At 41.4% G+C, this 25,343-nt stretch overlaps 1 protein-coding gene across 1 annotated transcript in view; it reads left to right on the forward strand.

The window, feature by feature from the left end:
* SYNPR (synaptoporin) overlaps positions 1 to 25,343 on the forward strand; it is a 52,911-nt gene that overhangs the window by 13,580 nt on the left and 13,988 nt on the right. The window lies entirely within an intron of this gene.

The raw sequence follows: 25,343 nt of genomic DNA on the forward strand, positions 1-25,343 counted from the left end.
CAATAAAATAGAAATTCCTAATCTCAGCTGATAGATCATTAAAAAGTAATTTTTGATGACAGATAACTCTGTGGTCTGGGACATATTACTCAGAAGGAATTCAGAGAAATTAATGGCATCACTATAACAAAACCCCATCCATTCTCATCTACTCATTTCTGTGAGCAAACCTTCTCAACACATCTGTACAATGAGAAATGGAAATAGAATTTATGCTGAATCAAGTCCCATGTTAGAAGTAAGTAATATTTTTCCCTCAAAAGTACATCAGCTAATTGAAGAAAAAACAGTCCCATACATTTCTAATAAAAATTTTACTTTTAAAATTTAATAATTATTAACATTTATAATGTCTTTATGTTGTTTTGGACAATTGTGCATTAATAACATTTTTAATGATTACCCAGCTCAAAAGAAAAATTTTCGATACTTAAAGCATTAGGGTCATGGGTAATCAAAGAGTAATTTTAATTTATATACATATTTTTGTTGCAAAGAAATGTAACAGGGTGATCGATAAAATGCTTTCCAGTATAAAAAAATGTTGTATGAGGCTATGATTCGGTGGGGGAAGTATAATGGAAATACAAGTTCAAGGAGAACAAAAAGAACATGTAAAGTTTCTGACTGTTAATGAGGAATTTGTTTAATAATTTTTAAATGGGTAATAGAGAGTATCAAATAACAATTCCATTGAATTCATCTAAAAATTGATACAATGGGATATATTTTTAAATATCAATACTTATGCCCAACATTACACTCTTGCAACTGTTTAGACTTTTAATAAAAACAAAATTATATGTCAACTTTATACGAATAGGCACACAGTTTTTACAAATTCTTTTAGGGAGTACGTGAGTGAAATAAATTTTACAGATCTCTAGTCTAATCTATATATTATAGAGACCAGAAACTTAAAATCAACATGTTTTGAAGGGTAGCTGGGAGAAACCCTTATTTGTAAAACGTCATGATTAAGTTTGAAGGGACTGGGGAAAGATCTGTTTTATAGCACTTCAGTATGTTATTGTGGAAAAAGAAGAGTCAATCAGCAGAACTTGAACCTTTGGACAGATGGCTTTTTTTTATTTTCCCTCCCAAATTGGAGCTACTGGTCTTAATGATTTTAAAAGATCTTTAACAGTGTCACCTACCTTGGGGTTAACCCTCGCATGACGTGTAGATAGATACATCAAAGAGGTTGAGATATGTGTGTGTGTGTGTGTGTGTGTGTGTGTGTGTGTGTATGTATACTCTAAAACTGACATGTGTGCATCCATTCCTGGATACATGCAGACACTCTCACAGAATTCTAAAGTCTGAGGAAATACTCTGACTTCCAGAGAGAAGAAACTGACTCAGTTAGTTTGCCTATAAAGTGGGAAAAGCTCTATTTTGTTATATAAAACTACTTTCTCCTCATAAGAAGTAATCTTGTGAGGCCATGCTATTTCATCTCTGTGTAAATAGTCTTTCCCATCAAGCAGGATATAATGAAATCCTGAATTGTTTACTACACTGGGTAGGTTTTGTTTTATTACATCGTGGAAGAAGGGGAGGAGCGGGGAGTTAATTCTAGTAATAAAAAGGGAAAGGCTCCTAGGTGAGACTTCAGTGATATTAAAAAACTGATGTGCTCATTACTTAGCAGATAAAAGTTAATTTAAAAGCGAGCCCGAATCCTAAGAGTCACAGAGACAGAATGAATGTAGAGGATCAGTATGACGCCATTGCACCTGCAAATGACAAGCCTTTCCAGTTCTAATCCCACCACAGTGGGGCCGTGACTGGGGAGGGAGGGGTGGGCTATGGTACCCACCCTTAACTGTGAGTTAGTAGGTTAAGGCCAGTCCACAGTGTGAGCAAGATCTCAAGAATGTGGTTCCTACCTAAGAAAACCTTCAAATACTAAACTAACAGTAATTGTACTTTTTTAAAGCCAAGCCTATTTATTCAGAAAGATGGCTACTGATCATTACTTGTTCTCTCTGTTCCTGTCACTAACTATTCTTTTGTTATTGTTGCTTTGTTTGTTTAGGGATTTTTTTTCCCTTTATTCTGTAGTTCGGGATTCTCTATAATCCTCTAGGACATGACAGGATACATCATGCACAGATAAGATCAGTGTGGAGGAAAGTGATGAGGATGGTGATGGTGTTGATAATAGTAACAACAATAATACCGGCTGGTATTGATAGAGTTTCTTACTCTGTGTAGAGTTGATTTAATACTCACAACAACTGTAGCTTGTATTGTTATACACTTTTATAGGTGAGGAAAGGGAGGCTTGAAGTTACCCAATTAACTCTCCCAGGTCACATTACTAATAGTCAGAGGGTAGAGTTTGAACCCAGGTCTCTCCAAATCCAGGGCCCAAATTCATAACTACCATGCAAGAGGGTCCAAAATCCTGATAGGCAATGTGCTACAAATTTGGAGGGGCATAGGTGGGTAGGACAAATTGGTTTATACACCTGGACAGCTCCTGTTATTTTCTTGCTCAGGATATAGAGAAACCAAACCCTAGAACCCTTAGACTTCTCTGCTTCTTTGACTGTCATAGAGGGTTTTTTAAAATTTGCCTTCAGAATCCATTTGGAGTCATAGAATGGCTGCCTTGAATCTATGATGCTAGGATAACTAGAGGGTTTCTTCTGTTTATCTCTGTTGCACATAAAGGATGTCAGTGATAGAAAACAGGCTTTAAACATGCCCAAGATCAATGGCTGTTATAAATCAGAGATTACCAGGACTGATTACTATGTATTTGTAAGCAGTCGTGAGCAATTTCAGGCAGACTGGAGCCAATGGCTATTATCAATGGCTATTTTTTAAGGTATCTTTCTCTACTGAATATGCTTGACAAGATTGCCCACCTTTAAGTGAAAATGAGAATCTGCATGTCTTTAGAAGTAACGTAATTGTTAATGTTGCTGAATGACACAATAGTGAGAAAATCAGGCCAAAAACTCAGCCAGCTACTGTACGTCACCACAGTGAGTGCCTTCTTGTACAGATGAATAAATATCTTTCTCAGAAAGCAGAATTGGCCACCTGAATGGTTCATGATTGTGGAATTGAAATGTCACCTCTGGTTATATCATTCTGTCATGTTCCTTAGAGTACAGTTTTAAAGCCAAATCTCCTGCCTAGATTTCTGAGACAGGATGTTCTGAACCATTTTCAGATCTCATGTCAAATAGTGACGATGTGAGGCTTTAGGGTGTTTTTTTTTAATATTAATGTAAAGTAGTTTAAAAACATATCTTACAGAGCTGACAAAGTGCTCTCAGAATGAGTATCTAATAAACACCATCCCACATTTTGGTGAATCCTTCTCAGGAGAGATTTGGTTTAAAGTAACTACTCTAAATGTCAAGTAGAATCAATATTCACTTTAAGATTTTGTGGGAAAGGAAGGGGCTGTGTTGTTGAAGCTCTCCTTTTCCCATAAAGGAGATCAGGTTGACCAGAGGCAGTTTATGGGACTAGAAGTGTTTACAACCATTGCGGTCGTGCGGTGGTACCATGGCTCACATTTGTTTTATGCCCGATGCATTCCTAATATTTTCATATTCCCCATCCAGCCTCAAAACAATCCTGAGAGAGACGTGGAGCGATTACAATCAGCCTCGTTCTACAGATTCACTGTGACTCCTCTTTATCAAGCACCAGGCATGGGAAAATGAATCCCTGGGAGATTAGGGACCTTGCCTGTGGTCAAAGAAGTTAATGGCAGAACAAGGACTCAGACTCTTAGGCCAGTGGCCTTGAGGGTAGTGGCTAAACTTTGGGGTCCTGGATTTTAATCCCCCTGTATGACCTGTTATTTAACAGTTGGAAGCCTACGACTTTATCTATAGAATGAAGCTAATAATAATACACATGTCACAAGGCTGCTGTAAGAAAAGGAAGAGTTAATGCCTACAAAGAGCTTTGCACAGGGAGAGGCACACCAGCCAGTGATGGATTAATGGTATTTAATTGTAGCCCTCTTGTTATCCTCATGTTAATTTTTCTCCTGCCCATTACTAGGTAGTACCTTAGCCCCCTAAAGAGGAATTGCAGGCACCTTCCTTTAATTGCCTGCAGCCCTCATAATCCTACTCTCCTCCAGTCCCCTTATCCCAGGCACTTTCTTCCCTCGCCCCCCCCCCCACCCGCTGCCAAGTCCCACACGATCAAGCTTGACTCAGGACTACTTCTAAGATCGCAATTGCTAGGTTGAGCCTTCCAGTTAACCTTTCTGTTTCTGGAACCCCGCTCTATGAGGTGATTGGAAGGTGGATTTTTAACCCCCTAACAAAATAAGGCTCCCCATTGACAAGTAGGGGCCGAGGCCATCACGGAGAGGAGAATAGGAGGCAGGCACAGAGCTGGATGCTCAGAGAATCCCATGCGTGTTCCTACTCTCAACTGCATCTTTCTTGGCTGTCATTAGAGATGGAAATCAGAATTGCAGCCTCTGAGCTATTCAGAAATTGCTGAATAGCCTCTCCTCTTCTCTCTCCTCCCTTTCCTCACCCTTTTTCCCTCTTTTCTTCTCTTTCTTCCCTCTCTCTTCTCTCTTCTCTCATCATGTTAGTTATACTTCATGTCTAAGTGTATTTCACTTAAATTGTATCTTCAACAGGCCAAGCAATGTGTGTATATGGGTGAAAAAGCATCCAGCCTGATGAGGAAAATTATTTAGTAATTATGAGTCTCCTACAAATGACCTGCTAGAGGTTATGTAGATGGACTTTGGTGACCTACCTGGAGGAGGAAGTGAACCTCCACCCGGAAGCCAAGGCACTCCCTCCCCAGGTGGGCTGGGCTAATAGTAAAGACAACTTCACAGCACGTAGTGGATGATGAGAGGATAAACGGAGGAGATTAAACGGAGGAGATTATTTTGAAATTCTGCCCCAAGTATAATGTATTTGGTGCAAAAAAAGAATACCATCATTTGAAGCCTCCCAAATGTGTATCTTGTTAGGGGTAGGCACACCTGTCAGAATCTGACATTCTGGCTTGTGGGGTGTGTGTGTGTGCGTGCGTGTGTGTGTGTGTCTGTAGTTTCCACTTCCTCACTCTTTGAACCAAGAAGTGTTGGCAGTACAAAAGGGGGGCATGGACCTAAAAAGAAACGAAATTGAGTTTTTTGTAGTGAGGTGGATGGACCTAGAGTCTGTCATACAGAGTGAAGTAAGTCAGAAAGAGAAAAACAAATACCGTATGCTAACACATATATATGGAATCTAAAAAAAAAAAGTTTCTGAAGAACCTAGGGGCAGAACAGGAATAAAGACGCAGATGTAGAGAATGGAACTGAGGACACGGGGAGGGGGAAGGGTAAGCTGTGAGAGAGTGGCGTGGACATATATACACTACCAAACGTAAAATAGATAGCTAGTGGGAAGCAGCCGCATAGCACAGGGAGATCAGCTCGGTGCTTTGTGACCACCTAGAGGGGTGGGATAGGGAGGGTGGGAGGGAGACGCAAGAGGGAGGGGTTATGGGGATATATGTATATGTATAGCTAATTCACTTTGTTATACAGCAGGAACTAGCACACCATTGTAAAGCAATTATACTCCAATAAAGATGTTAAAAAAAAAAAAAAGGGCATGGACCTAACCTTACCATGAACTGTTAATCTAAACTACTATATATTTTGCGTCAACAAATACATCGTTCCAGAATCGGCACCACAGATGAAGGCAAATAAATTGATCCACTTTAAATGTTCCCACAGCACAACGTCTACACGTTTGATTAGATTTTACATCCTCAGCTCTTTTCCAGCTTTCGTATGATTAGCAGATTCTTAATTACAGTTTAGAGGAGCGTTAATCCCCACCGTATTTGGTACCACATTTCTCCAATTAACTAGTTAAACAAAGAGATGAGCTGTAGTCCGGTAGCCTTAATAAAAGCAGTGAACTGCTTATAGAATTAGTGTGATTCTTCAGGGGCCCAGAGCTCTTCCTGTCCTGTGTTGGAGCCAGTGCCTTCAGAGGGCTAGCAGAGAGTGTTTGTCCAGACTCCATCCATTTTTGTCAGATTTCCTCTCATTCCAGGGAACTCATCATTCAATTAGAAAAACCAGAACCTAGTGGAAATTTGGCAAAGCCCCAAATGTGTTTCCTTTTTGATTACAAGACAAAGCTCTTCCTTGGATTCAAGAGTAATGATCAAGGCTGTCTAAGTCCTGCTGGGTCCCAGGCCCTGTGCTAGGCACCAAGGACACACTGCAGAGTAAGACCTAGCTGCTGGCCTCAAGTTCCCTGCTTTATTCCTATTACCCTTGAAGGCTAAATCTGTCATGGGAAGACAGTAGGGTATACCAGTGGTTAAGAATTCAGGCTCTGTACCCATACTGCTTGTGTCCAAATCTCAGCACCACTGTCTGTCACCTGTGTGGCTTTGGACGGGTTATAGAACCTCTCTGTACTTGTGTTTCTTCACCTGTGAAATAGAGATAACAATGGTTCCCAACCTGTAAAGTCGTCGATCAGATTAAATGAGTTATTGCACACAAAGCAATTAGAACAGGAGCAAGTGCTCATGAATGCAAGCCATTATTTTCCATCATGTAGTCTGGCGTCCATACTGCGCTGTCCATGCAGCTAGAGTTTATTACATTTCAGTGGACTGATTGGCTGAAAAACAAAGTGGATAAATACTAACTTCACTGACTCTCGTCTTGAGAAATGCTTTGGAAGGCTTCTTGTTGCACTGTTGACATCAAACACTCATATATTATTTTTGTTGTTTTTTAGAGCTTCCAAATTCAGTATAAGCTGTTGTCTTTAGAGACAGATGCCGTCAGCCCTAAGATGGGGTCACTCTGTCCCCATAACTCAGTTCCCCTCCCTTCAGCTCTCCCACCCCCATCCTGGCACTCAGATCTCATATTTTAGGGAAAGAGGGGCAAGAACACAGTTCCATTAAATAAGCCAGGCTCCAGAGAACAGGAGCTTGAATCCCTTGTCAGTTGGCAAGTCTGAAAATAGCAGAGTGTGAAGAGCAAAGTGGTGTAACAGGTAGAAACTTGGAACATGTGATTGTTTGGGGGCATCCAACTGAGAAACTAGATTCAGACTTTTACCCTCCTCCTATCATATTTTGAAAGTGATGAAGTATCGCCCACCTCACCCCGCCCCCATGATGGCAAAAATATCCTTACTCTTTGCTAAGTTTATTTCTTTGATTCCAGAACAAGCAGACACTCACACATGCAGCTTGGATTCACTGGGGCTTTCAGCAGTTCAGTAATGTCTTGCGCTAATACCCACGGTTCATTAAACTTTCAAATAATTGGCACAAAGTCCAGAGCTTGGATTTTTTTGCAGCTCTTTCTCCCAGCTGGGCATCTTCATTTCCATTGCTTATTAGCAGGACTCTAATCAAAGCCACAGAGCCATGCAAGGGAGAGCTTCACACCTTGCCCAGGGAACAGAAGAGAATGTGACTCAAGGTAAAACTGGCTTGGATTCCTTATGAGGGACATGGTTAATTGAAAATACCTGAGAGCTTGGCCAAGCTGTGATCTCCCCTTCACTCAAACACCTAGTTATCTGAGACCTGCAACTTGGAATCTGTCTCTAAGTTATTCTGAAATGTCTAAGAAAGATCTAATTGATTCATATACTGCCTCAAGAACACCTAAGCCTGAATTGCAGTGACTTTTATTTATAGCTTTGTGGGCCCACTACCAAACTGACTAGCCACCCCTGTAGGCAGAAAAGTGTGTAGATATTGACAACCTAGAAATTACAAGACCAAAAAAAAAAAAAAAAAAGGAAATTATTACAATGGAAAAAGAACTTAGAAAAATTGCAGTTGAGGCTAAGGAAAAGAAGGCTAAAATGCCACTGTTTGAGCTGCCATTTACTCTCGAGCACTTTCCACAAGCCAGAAATTAAATTAGACAGTAGTTACCTCATTTAATTCTCCAAACATCTTTAAGGTGGGTATTATTGTGCCCATTTTACAGATGCTGGATCAGATTTACAGAGGTTAAGTAACTTGTACTGTGATGCACAGAGAGTGAGGCTTCAGAGACACACTCTTCATCATGGTACTCCGCTGCCACCCCATTCTTATCTGGAAGTATGAAAATGAAATCTAAGAATGTCAGCCTATTCAGCATCCCCTATGTGCAAGACATACGGGGCCTGCAGTGGCATGAAATATACAAACCCTCACTGTGCTGCAACTGACAGTCAAGTCAGTGAGGCAGGACGAAGACACATCATGATAAAAGCACAAGAGAAGTGTGTTTTACTAGTGCTGGTGATAGAGACATCATGTAGGAATCAATGGGAAACAGCAAGTGCCATTTATTGGCTTGAGTGGTCAAAGAAGGTTTATGGAGTCTGTGAGACTTGACAAAGAGTAGAGACCAGCTGGATGGAGGGGAGGGTTTTTTGACTAGGGGAATGGCTTGAGCAAGAATGTAGGGGGAAATAATATAATAGTAGACATTTCCCTTGGCCTGCCACCTTCCTTTGTAGACTCATATAGTCCCGCTGAACTATCAGTCATGGTGCCTCACCCAATAACATAAAATGGTCAGGTGACTCAAGCCAGGCAGTCAGAGTCTCCTCTGGGATTTATCTATGGAGTGAAGTTCTTCCTCTGGAATTGTGAGGCTAGGAAGATGTGAGTTTAGTTGATAGTGGTCACACTGCCCACAATGTGGAAGGAACCTGTGAAAAGAATAAAGCTGAGCAGAGATAAGCAGATCCTAGATATGGAGCGAAAGAAAGGTAGAGAGAGACAGAGTGACTTGACCAAAAACAAAAATGAGCACCTGGATTTGACACACTCTCGACTCTCCATTTTTGTAAGTTACTGAGTTTCCCTTTCTGCTTGCTAGTTTGGGGTTTCTCATACTTGCCAAATGAAATAATCTTGACCTATACATAATTTCTGCCTCCTCTATAAAAAACGTTATAAGAACCCATACGTCAAAAGATATTTGCTAGGATTAAATAACAAATGTCTAATATGATGGTTAGATGCTAAGCACATGGTAGATGCTTAAAAACAGTTTATTTATTCATAGGACCAAGAAAGAATAAGATAGAATAACTCTGGCAGTACTTCAATATTCATTATTATTTAACTCTAGTTCTTTCCATTTGTAATGGCTGCATAATATTCCATTATCACGAGATAATATGAACTATTTAACCAGCTTCTAGTTGTTGGATTTTGAATTTTGCGTGGTTTTGAATTTTTCTCTCTCTTCAGCAATGCTGTGATGATCAGCCTTGTGCTTCAATCTTGACGTGTATTTTAAATCATTTCTTTAGGATTAAAAACTCAGAAATTGTTCTCTTGATTTTTATAGAAGTTTCTATTTTTTTAAGTTCATATAAAATATATCCCTAACAAATTACCTCTGATCTGAATGAAAAAATTGGATTCCAGATTTTGATTCTACCATAGACCCTTCAGTCTTACACTGTTGGAGAAGAGCTCTTCCAAAAACGATCTGCAAAGAGAATATTTTCTTCTGAGGGAGAAAAAATAAAACCACTTGCTCTAAGGAGGCTTCCACTGAAACATTTGCTTTTAAACTTGGGATACTAAGGGGACATCAAAAATTCAATTCAAGCCATGTTTAAGTATACAGAAGCTCAGGCTTTAATTACTAGGGAGAATCCCCAAGACAGGCATTAACCTGCATGGCAGTGTACACCTGGCCCCAGAGGTGGGCTCTGCATAGCTTTGGCAATCTCCTTTCTCACTGAGGCTCAGTAAGTGAAATTCAAGATCATTAACTCCTCCTCTGGCCACAAACAGAAGAAGAAAACAAACATACAGAAGTTGCATGTGATGCTTTTTTAAAATAAGGAAGTGCTTTACAAGTTTCATGCTGGGGTGTCTCTCAGGCCTGCAGCTCTGTGTGTGGCAAGCCCTCAGATGGCCAGGGCGCAGCAGGACCAGGGCATCTGTGTCCAGCCCTGCCCGGCTGCCATCGGCCTCCCATGAGCTTCTGCATAAATCTGGTGGCTTCTTTCAAACCCCCAATTAAGCTATATCCCACAGCCTTCCTTCCCTTTTTTTTCACTTGTTCTAGAAATTGTTGATTCAGGATTGAAAAAACCAAGACCAAACTATATGGGATTCGTGTCCCTGATTAGAAGGTCTGGCTGCTGAAAACCCCATTCTGAGCTTTATGAAACCCCCAGGCCTGGAGGATTGGCAAAGTTTATAGGGAACGGGCAGGGGGAGGGGCTCTGGAAAGGAGAGAATTGATTCGTGTTAGGTCATATTTGTGGAGACTCTCAATGAAGTCCCCCACCTCCTGTCTTGCATTCTTCCAGCCATCAGTCCAAACACAGCTGCGTTTATGCCATGGTCCATCTCTGGCTCACCTCTCCTCACTCCAGCCTTCAGGGCCCTCCTAAGCCATGACCCTTCACCTACTCTTCAAAGCCATGTCCTACCATTCCCTATATCCCAAGTTTTCACCAAACTGGATGACTCACCATTCCCTAAACATGCTGTTTACAGGCCTACTTCTGCATAATTACTGAGCACTTGCCACCTGGAAGGTTCTCATCTCCTCCCCTTCTCAGCCTATCAAAATCTGACTCATCCTCAAAGACCCAGCTCAAACGCTATCTGCTCCCTGCAGTATTTCCTCATCGTCCACATCCTTCCTCCAGAAGATATCTGAGTTCTCCCTCCTCAAACTTCCATACCTCTGTGTGGAAATCTTTCTTTGTACAAGTACTGCTTTGTACTTGAGTTAGATGTTGTTTTGTCGGATTCCATGACTAAACATCAAATATCTGAAGGGCAAGGGCTATTTCTAACACAGCTATAGTTCCCTAGAGTCAGTATGAAAGTGAAACGAATGACCTTCCCAGCTGGTCATCAAGGATAGGGTCCGTTGTGTGCATTCCTTCAACACGTATTTGTTGAGAGTTCCTATTGTATGCCAGGAACTGTGGTTAGCACTGGCTGCACACAGCCAATGTGTATTCCAAGAGAGACACAGGAAGAACTGCCAGAAATATAGAATATGCACTGTCAAGATCTGGGTCTCTAGATATTGGAGGTATCCATTGGCACTCAAGCAACAGAATCCCAGAAATCGAAATAAGCATCATTGTTATGAAGACAGTCCCTCAGCTCAGAAGAAACTGAGCTTGCCGTTTCAAAATGTTGGGCCCTAGCTCTTCTCAGATTCCGCCTGCAGCAAGCATGCTACAATGTACAAGGAGTCTGCCCAACCAAGGTATCTTAAGGTATCTCTGTCGTGTACTTTGTTCTGATTAGGCATTTTGTAAGGGGGAGATGGAATCAAAATATAGTACATTAGCATCCCTGTCATCTTTGTTCCTCTCTGAAATGTGAAATTTGGCCTTAATTCATACTGTTCATTTAAAAGAGGTATTTATAATTGTACTTCATCGAGACAAATTCAGATTTATAAACTTCTGAAGCATCCTTTCAGCCACTGGTTACTGACGCCTACCTGCTTTGTGCTTGGGAGAGATTATTTGGGAAATGTGTAATCAGAAAACTAAAGAATTACTCTTGAGTAAGAGCGATTCCCTTAAAGACTCAGATATGAATTTTCTCCACAAAGAAGTCGAGATCTGGTAATATTCTATCTTCAAAATTCAGCTCTTTGCCAAGTGCTTGTAAAATAAAAGAAACATCTTTTCTATCATGCCTAATAAAAAAAGCTAATTCACCAAGACTTTATACTCTTGCTGATATAAAGTAATTTGATGACAGAATATATATGAATGGATTGCTGGGGTGAGTGGAAATTAAGTCAACTTGTTTCTTTGAAACAAGTGAAATTCCCTGGAAGAAAAAATTTTCCTGGCTGGGCAGGGTGACCCTGTCCACATCTCTGATCCCAGGACAGTGCCACATTTTCAGTTGTCTGCTTGTGTGTCAGTTTCCTATGCTGGAAAAAGAGCTTCTCGAAGGTAGGACTGGGTTTGTTATCGCTGAAGAACCAGCACTAACTGGGTCAAAGCAGGAATTCACTAAGCGCTTATTAATAGAATGAACTCCAAGCTCCAACGTGTGTGTATGTGGTCCTTTAACTAGAATTCCGACCCCTACATCCACTTGTCTGTCTGTTTAAGGCAATCATACATCTATGTGAGAGTTCTCCATGCTACCATAGGTGCTGGGTTAGCAGAACAGATGGGTTTTTCCATTGTAATTCAACTCAAAGTCTTTCCAGTTGGTTTTTTTTCTACCTACTGAACCAAATTACTCTAACAGGCCTTCCTTTCCATCAAAATTCCATTTCTAACTATGTATTCTTTGTATGTGCTCTTAACTGCCTCATTGCTCTGAGATTATTCAGACTTTGCTCCTGTCTTAGGCATTGTTCTTGCAACAAAGATTAGTGCCTGCTGACTCTGAGTAAAGCATTATGCGAGGCACCGTCACCTAAGCCTGTCTCTCTCCATCCTCGTTTGCCCTCTCATTTAATAGTTTATCTCTCCAAAACAGAAATACTTTCCTTCCCCGTAGCTCTTGAATTAGGGGAAGAGGTCAGATATTAAATGCTATCCCAGCACTCTTGTTTAGACATACAGAATTCTTATTGGTTTGCTAAAGTGAGAAATAGGAACCCATTTTTCCCATCTAGAACAGCTAAGTAGAAGTGAAGGGATAGATTTAAATTAGAAAGGCTATATTAAATCAGCCTAAATCAAAGCCAATTTCACTCCAGGAACTGTGTGCATGAAAAGGTGTAATTATAAAAATTTGATATTCTGCTGCCTTTATGCATATTCACCTTATGAACTTAGACCTCCAAAAGCCTCCTAGGGCTGCTTCCCCATTTTTAATAAATACTGAGAATGAGATGTTTCCTGAAGGAATTAAAGGAGGGAGAAGATTCTTTTTTTTAAGCTTAGCAGCAACATTAAAACAAAGAAGCAGCTCTTCTGCTCAGTTTTGTGTGTGCTTTGACAGTGCTACAAATAAAATGAATCTCTGGGGAGTCAGCAAAGAAATGATGATTTGGCGATTAGGGGGACAACTAATTCCTCCAGGGGGGAAATACTATTAATCGCAACTTCTAAATAACATCAGTGGGTCTCCGTGCAGTCGCTGGGAATATTTATCTTGGGAGAAAGAAGAGGTTTCAGAGAATTCCCAGAGATTTAATAACCTAAAGCCCAGGGCTACCAGCTGGATCATGTTCCGGTCCATGGGTGCCATAATGGTCAACTCCATACCAGCTAGAGGACAGCTGGGAGCTAGCTCAGACTAAGCAAGCCATCACGCGCATTCATTCTCTGTGGCTGCCAACCTCAGAACTCTGTTCTGTGAGGTTTCATCAGATGGTCACATCACACTATTTTTTTTAATTTAATTTTTATTTTATATTGGAGTAGAGTTGATTTACAATATTGTGTTAGTTTCAGATGTACAGCAAAGTGATTTAGTTACACATATACATATATCCATTCGTTCCCAGATTCTTTTCCCATATAGGTTATTACACAATACTGAGTAGAGTTCCCTGTGCTATGCAGTAGGTCCTTGTTGATTATCTATTTTATGTATAGTAGTGTCTATATGTTAATCCCAAACTCCTAATTTATCCCTCCCCCCACCACGTTTCCCCTTTGGTTACCATAAATTTGTTTTCGAAGTCTGTGAGTCTGTTTCTGTTTTGTAAATAAGTTCATTTGTATCATTTTTTTAGATTCTACATATAAGTGATATCATGTGATATTTGTCTTTCGCTGTCTGACTTACCTCACCTCACTCCATCCATGTTAGTGCAAATGGCATTATTTCTTTCTTTTTTATGAGTGAGTAATACTCCATTGTGTGTATGTATGTATGTATGTATATATGTGTGTGTGTGTGTGTATATATATACATATATATATATTATAGGGTTGGCCAGTATGTACCACATCTTCTTTATCCGTGCCTCTGTCAATGGACATTTAGGTTGTTTCCATGTCTTGGCTCTTGTAAATAGTGCTGCAATGAACATTGAGGCGCATGTATTTTTCAAAGTATGGTTTTCTCTGGATATATGCCCAGGAGTGGGATTGCTGGATCATATGGTACTTCTATGTTTAGTTTTTTAAGGAACATCCATACTGTTCTCCATAGTGGTTGTACCAATTTACATTCCCACCAACAGTGTAGGAGGGTTCCCTTTTCTCCATGCCCTCTCCCACATTTATTGTTTGTAGACTTTTTGGTGATGGCCATTCTGACCAGTGTGAGGTGATACTTTATTGTAGTTTTGACATTACATTATTAAGGAGGGATGTCAGGACTATTGGCAGGCTGGCTTTTGTTTGACATTTCTTCCCCACCCCCAAAATCAAAATTAATACTGTGAACCCCTCAATTCCATTAATCTTTAAGGATGTAAAACTATAAATCTTGAGTGCTGTGAGCAGCTTTGAAATCACTGCTTTCTACACCCTCTGTCTTACCCAGAGAAGTTGTCACTTGCCCAGAGTCACATAGCTTGTTCTGGAAAGCTCCGTTATTGTTCAGCACGTCCAAATCCATGAGGATAGGCCAACATGTGGATCAAGCTTGTCTTGCCAGTCAGTCCTGCTGTCCCATTCCTCATGTCAGTCTGGTTCAGGGCAGAGGCTGTGTGAAAGGAATATGTGGGTTGTATTGTGAATTTTTTTTGTCCTCATTTACATCGAAACAATATCTGACTTGGGGACAAATGCCTCAACCAAAGTTGGGACAGATTTAGCTGTATTTTGCAAAGAACATTTACTTCCAAGATGCACTAGGTCTCAAGCTACCAGGTGGGTTGCATCAGTAGGTAAAGCCATTAGTTGAATGTCAGGGCTTTTTTTCTTTTTCCCTCTTAGAATCTGGGTTCTTTTCTTTCCGTGCTGTGGCTGATGAAATCTAAAATATTTATGTGGCTTTATAATGACTAGTTAGCATTTAATGCAGCTAATATTTGCCCAAGTGCTTGACAGTATTTATTAACAGAAAAATAACTGCTAGAAAATCTGCACTGTGACATTTAGGCATCCAGTCCCTCTGGGGCAACATAGGGTGTTTCTGGGAACAATGTTGGTGCCGATGATTCAGAGTGAAATTCGTTGGCCAAATCCTGCCTGAGGCCTCATACTTAAACACCCCCCTAACTTACTAGACTTCATTCTAAGACTCCTGAAGGGTAGTATGCTATTATGCATTCCATTCACTTATCAAGTACTTACTGAGGGTTGACTAGGTGTTCAACATGAAGAATTAATAAGACTGTGCTCAAGTCTGAGCTAGGTGCTCCTCCCAGGATGCCTCGGGACTAACCTTAATGGAATGAGTTGTTCTCAATGGTGGGGCCTGGGGGTGGGGGGACTAAAGGGAGTATGAAATCCAGTAATGTTTGGAGACGTTCTTGGTTGTCACTACTGGAGGGCGTGCTACTGGCATCTAGTGGTAGAGGCCCAGGATGCTGTAGACATCCTAGGGTGCACAGGACACCCTAATACAATAAAGAATTATCTGGTCCAAAATGTCAGTGGTGCCGAGGTAGAGGAGCCCTGTGGTGAGCTCTGTCTGGTTTGTAATTGTTTGGTTATATGTCAGATATATCAGTCTCCCTCATCATACTGTAAGATTTTTGAGTGCAGAAACCACTTATCTTTCATTGTGTCCCAGTACCTGACACATGTAATCCAGAACTCCATACATAGTGTTGAATGAATTAATGAAGACAGTATCCTATCCCTGAGAGAGCCCATGATCTCAGAAATGGAGATCAGTAAACAGGCAGTTCGGGGATAAAATGTGTCTGGTCTTCAGAGTATGGTCAGATAAGAGAGCTATTTTGTGTGACCTTGTAAGTTATCCTCCAAACAGATACACTTTTGAGAATGGAAGTGAGCACTTTCAAATATCTGAGGCAGGGCGACAGGTGAAACCCTTCTACAGCCCACACATTACTGAACCCAGCAGGAAGCTGGCGCTGATGCTTCACAGAATCCACCACCACACACATGAGGGATTCGTGAGGGATTCGACTATGGAAGACGGCATGAGTTGCTGGAGAAGTTTACACTGCATGTCACACAACAAAAAGTTAATGTCAATAAATAAGTAAAACTTTGTCAGAGGCTGGGTCTTCATCCCAGGCCCCCATTTCATGCCAACCCTCTGGCAGGTGCTCTGAGGCCAGCACCTGTCTCTTCCGCTTCTTGAACTTCCCCCCACCAGCCTCTCCAGCCTTCCAGAGGGTGCTTCTTTCATGATGCCCCTGCTCCTCTTTTTTATCACAAACATGCAGCTCTCTCTCAGCTTGCATCCCCAAACCCATTAGCCTTGCTCAGTCACCGAGGGGTCCTCCCTGCATGGGAACCAGTTAGAGATTGTAAATAAAAGTAACCTTTCCCGGTGTGGAGGAGGGATAATTTAGGAGGTTGGGATTAGCAGATACACACTACTAAATATAAAATAGATAATCAACAAGGACCTACTGTACAGCACAGGGAACTCTACTCAGTAGTTTGTAATAACCTATATGGGAAAAGGAACTGAACAAGATGTATGTATATGTATAACTGAATCACTTTGCTCTACACCTGAAACTAACACAACACTGTAAATCAACTATACTCCAATATAAAATAAATTTTTTTTTTTTTTTTAAAGTAACCTGGGCTTCCCTGGTGGCGCAGTGGTTGGGAGTCTGCCTGCCGATGCAGGGGACATGGGTTCGTGCCCCGGTCCAGGAAGATCCCACATGCCGCGGAGCGGCTGGGCCCGTGAGCCATGGCCGCTGAGCCTGCACGTCCAGAGCCTGTGCTCCGCAACGGGAGAGGCCGCAGCAGTGAGAGGCCCGCATACCGCAAAATAAATAAATAAATAAAATTTAAAAAGTAACCTTTCCCAGATGTGGTTTTCACGGCTCCAAGCTACAGTTGGGGTTTCTGACAGAAGGGCAAGGTTAACCTTGGCTAGGATTGCGGGGGAAAAGCTTTAGAGAAGAGACAATGTTCAAACAGACTCTGTGGTCAGTTTACTCAAAGGAAATTGAATCATCAAGCCCATGGAAACCTGACAGAAGGTCTGGGCCTCCTGCTTTCTGGGTAGGTAAAATTATCTTCAGCCACAGGCATTCTTTGTTGGGGGGTCAGGAAGATCTTATGTAGAAACTTGCTAAAGAGTAAAGGTAAATGACGAGTTTGGTTTGTGACTTCTCGAAGCCTAGGCTTTGAAAGAAGGCTTCAAGTTAACTTCTTATGTTGCTTTTGTACTAAACTCTTTTTCAATAAGAACCAATTGTTTATAATTTTTAGGACAGTGATTGTGAAAATAAACACCTACTTTATTATGATCCAGAGTGTCATAATATCTGGGTAAATATTAGGGACAATAAAGTTACTATCTTTAACTTTAGGTAAAATGACTTCCTTTACTCTGTAGTCCATCTGACACACTACTGCATTAGAGAAATCCCCAACTGAGCCTGTAATGCACTGCCTCTTCCTACACTAGATTAAAAAGATTCTCCTTGACACAAAATCAACAGAGGCCATCACCCTTGTATAGATTTAGAGATTTCACAACTTTGTACATCAGTTTGATATCAGGTGGACCTTTCAGAATAAAATGTTGCTGGTAGTTGATATACTCTATTCCAGTTGGCTTTCTGTGAGTACGTGAAACAAACACCAGATGGTAATTTGCATAAAGATAAGGGAATCGGTGCTAATTTTGGAAAGTTCTTGGCCATTTCTCTCACCCAGAGTTAGGAAGGGAATTCTCAGTTGGAATGACTTTCCAGGTTTTGAAAAGCACCTGATTTTCTTAAAACTGTGCTATCATTCTGCTTAACAGTATGTCAGGCCAGACCACAGTATCCCATGCATAGAAAACATGTTAGCTAAGTCTTCTTCCCAATCATCAGTAAACATATTGACCAGGACAGAGGTGTGCCTCAGAAACCCGGGACCCGTTTGCACATCCACTCTGCCCCTAATCAATACCGTTTTTTAGAGAGTCAAACTGGATGAACTGGTTTTTAATCTCTGGTCTAAACTGTCAGGTGGCAAATCTCACCCAAAAGGCTCACTGGTGGGGAGAACTAAACATAAGGTGTAGTGATGCAAAGACTGGGTAAATCCGGGCCTGTTGGCAATGTGTAAGACAAATGGCTATGCAAATAGGATTCTCACACTCAGTTGTAAGGTAAACTGTGAACCAGGGAGCAGCAGGTGGCTGGGGAAACGCAATGCTTAAATGCTGTCTGGATGTTTACATTTAGCTCTCAGAAACTGAAATCATTCTAATTGAATTCAACAAACAGTTATTGGGAAATCGTTATGTGCAAAACATTGTGCTAGGTTCTGAGAAAGCTGAAATATAGAGTCCTAGCTTTAGAGTTCTTTGATTCACTCTGCCAAGGGCTATAATAAGGGGAAAGCAAATGAGGGAAAAGCAATGAGGAAGAAAGAACGAACAAGGGATTGATTTCAACTGGAAAAACTTGGGAAGTTTTTTTTGAGGAGCAGAGGTCAAAGAGGGGAACATAGGTTGGCTTCCATGGGTAAATATGGTGGTAAGCATCCTCTGTGAGGAGAGAAGTGGAGTGAGGGGCCAGACAGAAGAGAGCAGAAAGGAGTGTGTATGTGTGAGTGTATTTAAAAGTGGGGAATTAGAACGACCTGAGGTTATTAGAGGTGGGATGAGCCTAATTATGGAGCATAGATTTACATTCTATAAAAGATCTCTGACCCTTCTTCCTCCCCTGCCCCCCCAAAAAATACTCCCAAGGCACGATGAATTCTAATGCACTTATCTATGCAATTGGAAGTTTTCAGCCAGAGAAGCGTATTAGCAAACCTGTGTTTTTTAAAAGTTTATATTAACAATTAAATAACATGCTGGTACTAGAGACGGGGGGCTGAAGAGCAGACAATTGCAATAGTGTAAAGAGGAAGCAGTAAGAGCTGAAACATAACATCTTCTCTTTCTTGAGCAACTTTTCTTGAGCACCAGGCGGGAAACCAAGGGCTTCCCATGCATGACTCGTTTAAAGCTCACAGAAACCCTGTGAGCTAAATGTTTTAATCCCCATTTCAAGAGAGGTCCAGGGTCAGTAATATGGCTGGTGAATGGCTGAGCCAGGAGTGAAACCACATCTGTCTGATCCAGGGCCTGGGCTGGCAGTCACCACCCGACACTATCCCACAGGAAGGCAGGGATAGGAAGGAGATTAAGAAGGCTTCCCCGTGTGACAGGAGACTTTGCCTTCACCCAAGCTGATACCTGCAGATGGAGAAGTAGGTTCAGGAAAGAGACGGGCTTCTTTTTCCAACAAATTAAATTGAAGGAGTGTAGGACATCCATATGCGGCTAGTAGCAAAGAAAGGGGATGCGGATCTGAAATTCAGAGGAGGTCATGACTGTGGATGAGAGTGTGGAGAGAGGGGAGTGAAAAGGGAAGTTGTGACCTTACAAACTCCCATATTTTAGGGATAAACAAGAAAAGGGCTCTCAAAGAGAACTCTTAAGAACTTAAGGTAATAGAACTGACCATCAGAAGGCCTCCCATCTAAAAGATTTTAAAATGAATAAATGAGAGGTTTTCCTGAATCATCCCTATTCAAAGAGAACATTTAGAAATATGGTAGTACTTTTTTTTTTTTTTTTTTTTTTTTTTTTTTTGCGGCACACGGGCCTCTCAATGTTGTGGCCTCTCCCATTGCGGAGCACAGGCTCCGGATGCGCAGGCTCAGCGGCCATGGCTCACAGGCCCAGCTGCTCCGCGGCATGTGGGATCCTCCCAGACCGGGGCACGAACCCACGTCCCCTGCATCGGCAGGCGGACTCTCAACCACTGCGCCACCAGGGAAGCCCGGTAGTACTTTTTTTCATGTAATTTTAATGGGGTAAACAGATCCCAAACCTGTGTCTTGATTAAATGACCATCCAAGAGCCTGACCTGCCCGTACCCCAAAACTTACTGAGTTCAGCAGGGCAGGTCTACCAAGCCAACATACTGAGCTGGTAGAATTTGCTATTGTGAAATATGCTGGAATCATAGATTCTCAGAGTTGGGTACCCAGTAAATGGACTTCCCATCTTCCTGGCCAGAAACCTGGATACTTACTATGACACCTTCTCTCCACCTCTAAATCAAATCCCTCACTAAACTCCGTTAAATCTATCTCATTATCTTTTGCTTGAATCCAGCTGACACTTCCCTAATTCAGACTACTGTCACTTCTTTTTTTTTCTTTCCTGTACGCAGGCCTCTCCCTGTTGTGGCCTCTCACGTTGCGAAGCACAGGCTCCGGATGCGCAGGCTCAGCGGCCATGGCTCATGGGCCCAGCCGCTCTGTGGCATGCGGGATCCTCCCGGACCGGGGCACGAACCCGTGTCCCCTGAATCGGCAGGCAGACTCTCAACCACTGTGCCACCAGGGAAGCCCTGTCACTTCTTTTTGACAATGTGACCACAATCTCCTACTTCCCCTCCTCATTCTTCACCAGATCCGATTTCCCTGGAGCAATACATGTACATTTGTTATCACATCCTTATAAAGGGTCTCTGACCCTAACAAGGTAAAGAACCACTGTTCATTTAAAGTGAATTACTCCAAGCTTCCATTTTTCTAGATTGATAAACCCACCAGGCTCTCTCCCATCTTGGAGCCCTTGGTGCCTGCTTTTCTCTCTGCCTGAAAAGTTCTACCCAGATGTCCACGTGGCTGGTTCCCTTATTTTCTACAGGTCTTTACTCAAAACCTCCCTTCTTAATAAGGTTTCCCTGGCCACCCCAGCTAGAATTTCAGCATCCATCTCCCTATCACAGCCCTTCCTTTCCTTCTTCCCTGCATTATTTTTTCTCCATAACACTCACCACTATTCAAACCACTACATACTTCACTTATTTACCTTGTTCTTTGTCTGCTCCACAAGAAAGTACACTCTACAAGGCAGGGATTTTTGTCTGCTTTTGTCCGCTCCTATATTTCTAGGGTCTAGGAGCCCACGTGACACACGGTAGAAAAGTAAATGAATGATCAATGATGTTTACTGATTTTTTTGTTTCTTTTGGGTTTTTTTTAGTTGTCCTGGATTATCTAGATAATTTTTCTAGTTCTCACTTGAAGCGAATAAGTAATTTCAAATTCTTTTAGAGGTTAGTTCCTCGTATTAAGCTACAAAAACAAACAGAATACTTGCTGTCTATCATTTTAAGGAAGAACACTGTGGTATTTCTCTTTAGTTTTGAATGCCAAGCATGGCAGGGGTGGGGTGGATTAGAGGACTGTTCCATTTAAAATTATGAAAAACGAATTAGGAATTTTCATTTGCAAGGTCTTCCCATTCATTAAATCCATAAACAGCTATTATATGACCCAATGGAGGTAGGTGCTCTCAAATATCTGAGGTGAAATTAGCCTTTGCATCCATTTTGTATTTAGAAACGAAGAAGTTGGTGAATGCTAGAAAAAGAAAGCTCTCTATTTCACTACTTTTTTATGAGCAAAGTTAATCAAAACCTCTTTAGGACAGACTCACCGTTGTGAGAAAGTTTGCCTTGCTTGTGGAAAATATGTGTACTGATAAAACGCAGGTGGTTTAGCAAACACAACAGTATGTGTGGGAAAGATTGCATTTTTTCCCCAAATTCATGGAATTAAGTGCTTTGGGGCAACTGAAACTGTGACTCAGAAAAATACTTTAATAACTGTTCTTTGCTTATAGCAATACAAATCCTAAATCAGGCATGGCCTTGTGGAGAGTTAAAAGGCAGTGTCGCTCTCAGAATAAGTAGAAAGAAATACCCACAAAAGCCAGGTGCACAGTGCAGTACAGGTGCCTCAGAGGGAGGAATTCAGCTGGGCAGCTGCTGCTGAGCATCCAAGAAGCCGAAGCCAATGTCAGTCTTTTCATTAAAGTGATGTCAAAACTAGTTAGATTTAGTTACCACTCAGCCAGTCTCTGGCCCTGAAAGCCAATGGGTGGCTCTCATTCTAGTCAAGTGGGTTGGCATCCAGCATCCACAGTCTCACTTCCAGAAAGGCTGCACCTCTGCCACCAATGATCTGCTCTGGGAACTCATTCTTGACAAGTATGTCTCCTCGTAAAACAATTCTGCCCTGCGTCTAGTTCACCTGGAAGGAATAATGCTAACAGTCAATATTTGTTGAGTAGTTAATGAAAGTCAGGCATCCTGTAATGAGTGCTTCGTGTGTGACATCTCAGTTAATCCTCACAAAAGTTTTCAGAGGTAGGTATTGTCCCACCATTTTACAGATGGGAAAACTGAGGTTGAGAGGGTTCAGGGATCTTGGCTAAAGTCACACGGTGAATCAGCCATGAAGAATCCAGCACTGACTTTAAAACTATAGCAATTAATCCCTATGCCCTCCTGACCCTCTAAAGAATGAAAACTAAGGAGATGGGAAAATGGTAAAGAAGTGACCTCCAAGGGGTGTGTTTCTACCACTGTCCTGAATATGGTCAGAAAAGCTACATACTAAACCAGAAACAAGACTCATCCAGTCTCAGTTCCAAATTGACACTTCACAAAGTGCTTCAAGGGAGCCCTAGGTTGGGAACCATTGTTTTGAAACCTTTGGGTAAGGTAGGGGCAGGGAGTTGTCACTAAAACAAAACCAAACAAACAAACAAAAAGACCTGATGGCCATTCCAAGCCCACAACATAGCAGAGTGCACTGTATGTGCATCTGACATATGATCATTCAATGATCAATTCAAAAACAAAAAAAGGCAAAAACTAACAAAACATGTGCCCACATATAAGAAAGATATATAGAAACATAAAACATTTCCACCCTGTAGGCACTTGGTCTTCCATCCAACCAAAAAGCATCAACACAGCAACATGGTCCATCTCAGTGGGAGCATCTCCCTGAATGGAAGCAATTCCAGAGCTCAGAGCTCCGTATGTTTCATACATGGCCTCCAAACACAAGCCCACAACCTTATGCATACACAACAGCTAGGACAGCCCTCAATGTGGGAGACTTGAAAGGTTTATCAAAGATTATTTCCACTCTTGGTGATTTTTCTCATTACAAAAAAACCTTAGACCCCATCTCTAATTGTGCATGATTCAACTCATATTTCCAACACATTTTAAAAGGTTATTATTATTGCAAATGTGGATTTCTTTTTACCTTAAGCTACACACAGTTACTTTAACAGGTACCATAATTTAGCTTTCAGATTCTCTCCAAATCATCAAAACAAGGTACTTGCAAAATGTTTATTTCCCAGGTGTTTTCCGCTAGTTTCAATACTGTTTGCCACGGTGCATAAATGGAATGAGGGTGATTCCTGAAATCTGGAACCAGCGTGTTATATAGTTACTTCCAGAACAGGGTGCAGCTTTCTTTGTGCTCCAAAATAAAAACCCACTTTCTCTTTGGCTTCATTTTTGTAATAGTGGAAAAGATTTTTTCTCTTTAAAAACAGAATATTATGAGCGGCACTTAGCAGGGACAGCTCTGCAAACTGGTGTGAGATTATTACATCTTCAGCTAATTTCTGCAAATCTGTGTGGAATCAGGGTCCTCTGTGTGACTAAGAATATCTTATGTAGAACCTTCACTTTTTTAACAGCTCATTTCTTCCTCTCATCAACAGGACACAATATGGCATATAATGAGATCTCATTATAGCAGATTTTAATATACCATAGGTCAAATTGTGTCCACATAGCATAACTTCTCGAGACCAGATTCTAATAATATGCAGTTTTTAGCTAAGTGCCTATTATTGGACTTTCGTATGATAATGTTAGTCCTAACCCCCTGATACTCAGCTCCACAGGTTTCATTAAGCCATCAGTTTGGGAAGCAAAAAGGAAAAAAAGGAAAAAAGAGCATACATGTTTCTTCTTTATTTGTATAACAGATTTTTACTCTCTCTGCTTATATCTATTAAAAATAATACTGGACTAGGTGTGGCAGTAGGTATAAAAATATATTTGACACAGTTTCAATAAGACATAATCTTAGCAAAGCCATAAGGGTTGAGGGCCCAGGCTCTGGAGTCAAACTGTGTATATGTCCTGGGCCTACCACTTGCTTGGTGGGTGACCTTGGGCAATTTATTTCAACTCACTGTACCTCTATATTCTCAGTTGTTAATTGATGGTAATAATAGTACCTACCTTATCACTGAGAATTAAATGAGGTTAACACTCAGCACAGTGCCTGGTGGATAGAAATTACTCAATAAATGCTGGAAGAGAGAAAATAAGAAGAAAGTTATCTTAAAATTGAAGTGGGAAAATGAGACCTACCTATATGAAAGTGAGGCAGGGTGGCAATGTGTGCAAATAGCGGGAAAGCCCTTGAGAGCAGGAGTGGTGAGCAGTGGATTCTGGTGTGGACTGGGTCACTTTTAGGGAGGAAGTTTCCACATAGGCTAGGACGCTGCTTCTCAAAGTTTGTCCCTGGATCAGCAGCCCTGGCATCACTTGGAAGCTTGTTAGAAGTACAAACTCTCAGACCTACTCCAGACCTACTGAACCAGAATCAGAATCCACATCTCAACAAGATACCCAGGTGATCCGTGGCACCTAAAGTGGAGAAGCGCAGCTCTTGGACACACCTTGCTTCTCAGAGCTTTCAGGCCTGCCATTCTCTCTTATCACACACATTGGCGCTTAGAAAAGAATAGCACTGGGGAAAAGGAAGCTATCCTCCCCAAAACTCCCACTGCAAAAAAACTGTGAGCATTACATTCTAACAGTTATATGTTGGGAATATGATAGAACTGACAAAAATAAGTGGAATCAGCTAAATAAAGCAAGAAACATAAGTTATGATTCCATTAATATTTATGCCTCGACAGGGTATAAATCACAAATATTTATTTCATCCAGACTGAAAACGAAAACCAGGAAAACATATGATGACTCTTTGGGGGAGTGTTTGGGCAGAAGTCCCTGGTCCCCTCAGGCTTACAAAAAACGGATTCCTGCAGAAGGCAATGACATTTCAATTCCACGCATCTCCCTGTTCATTCACCTCAAACACACACCAAACAACAACACCGTGTTTCCACGAGTTACACTATGCACGCAGCACACATTACAGACAGACACACACTCAGATTCATCCACACCTTGTCACTTTTTCATGTTTGCCTTCCTTCTGTCCTTAGGCACCTGCTCAAATCTTGCCTGCCAGAGACACAGAATCTTCCATCTGGAATAGACTTATGAGAAATAGGCTAAGAACAGAAGGAAGAACTGATCATGAAAATAATAATACCTATCATTTATTGGGTACCTAGTTGTGCAAGATATTGTCCCACAGATTAGCCATTCTTTTTTCATTCCCACAGTAACTCTCTAAGACAGG

Source organism: Delphinapterus leucas, chromosome 10, assembly GCF_059928025.1.
Source record: "Delphinapterus leucas isolate spDelLeu-1000000601 "Yukka" chromosome 10, BTC_Dleu_Yukka2, whole genome shotgun sequence".
In the NCBI taxonomy this organism is placed as follows: Eukaryota; Metazoa; Chordata; class Mammalia; order Artiodactyla; family Monodontidae; genus Delphinapterus; species Delphinapterus leucas.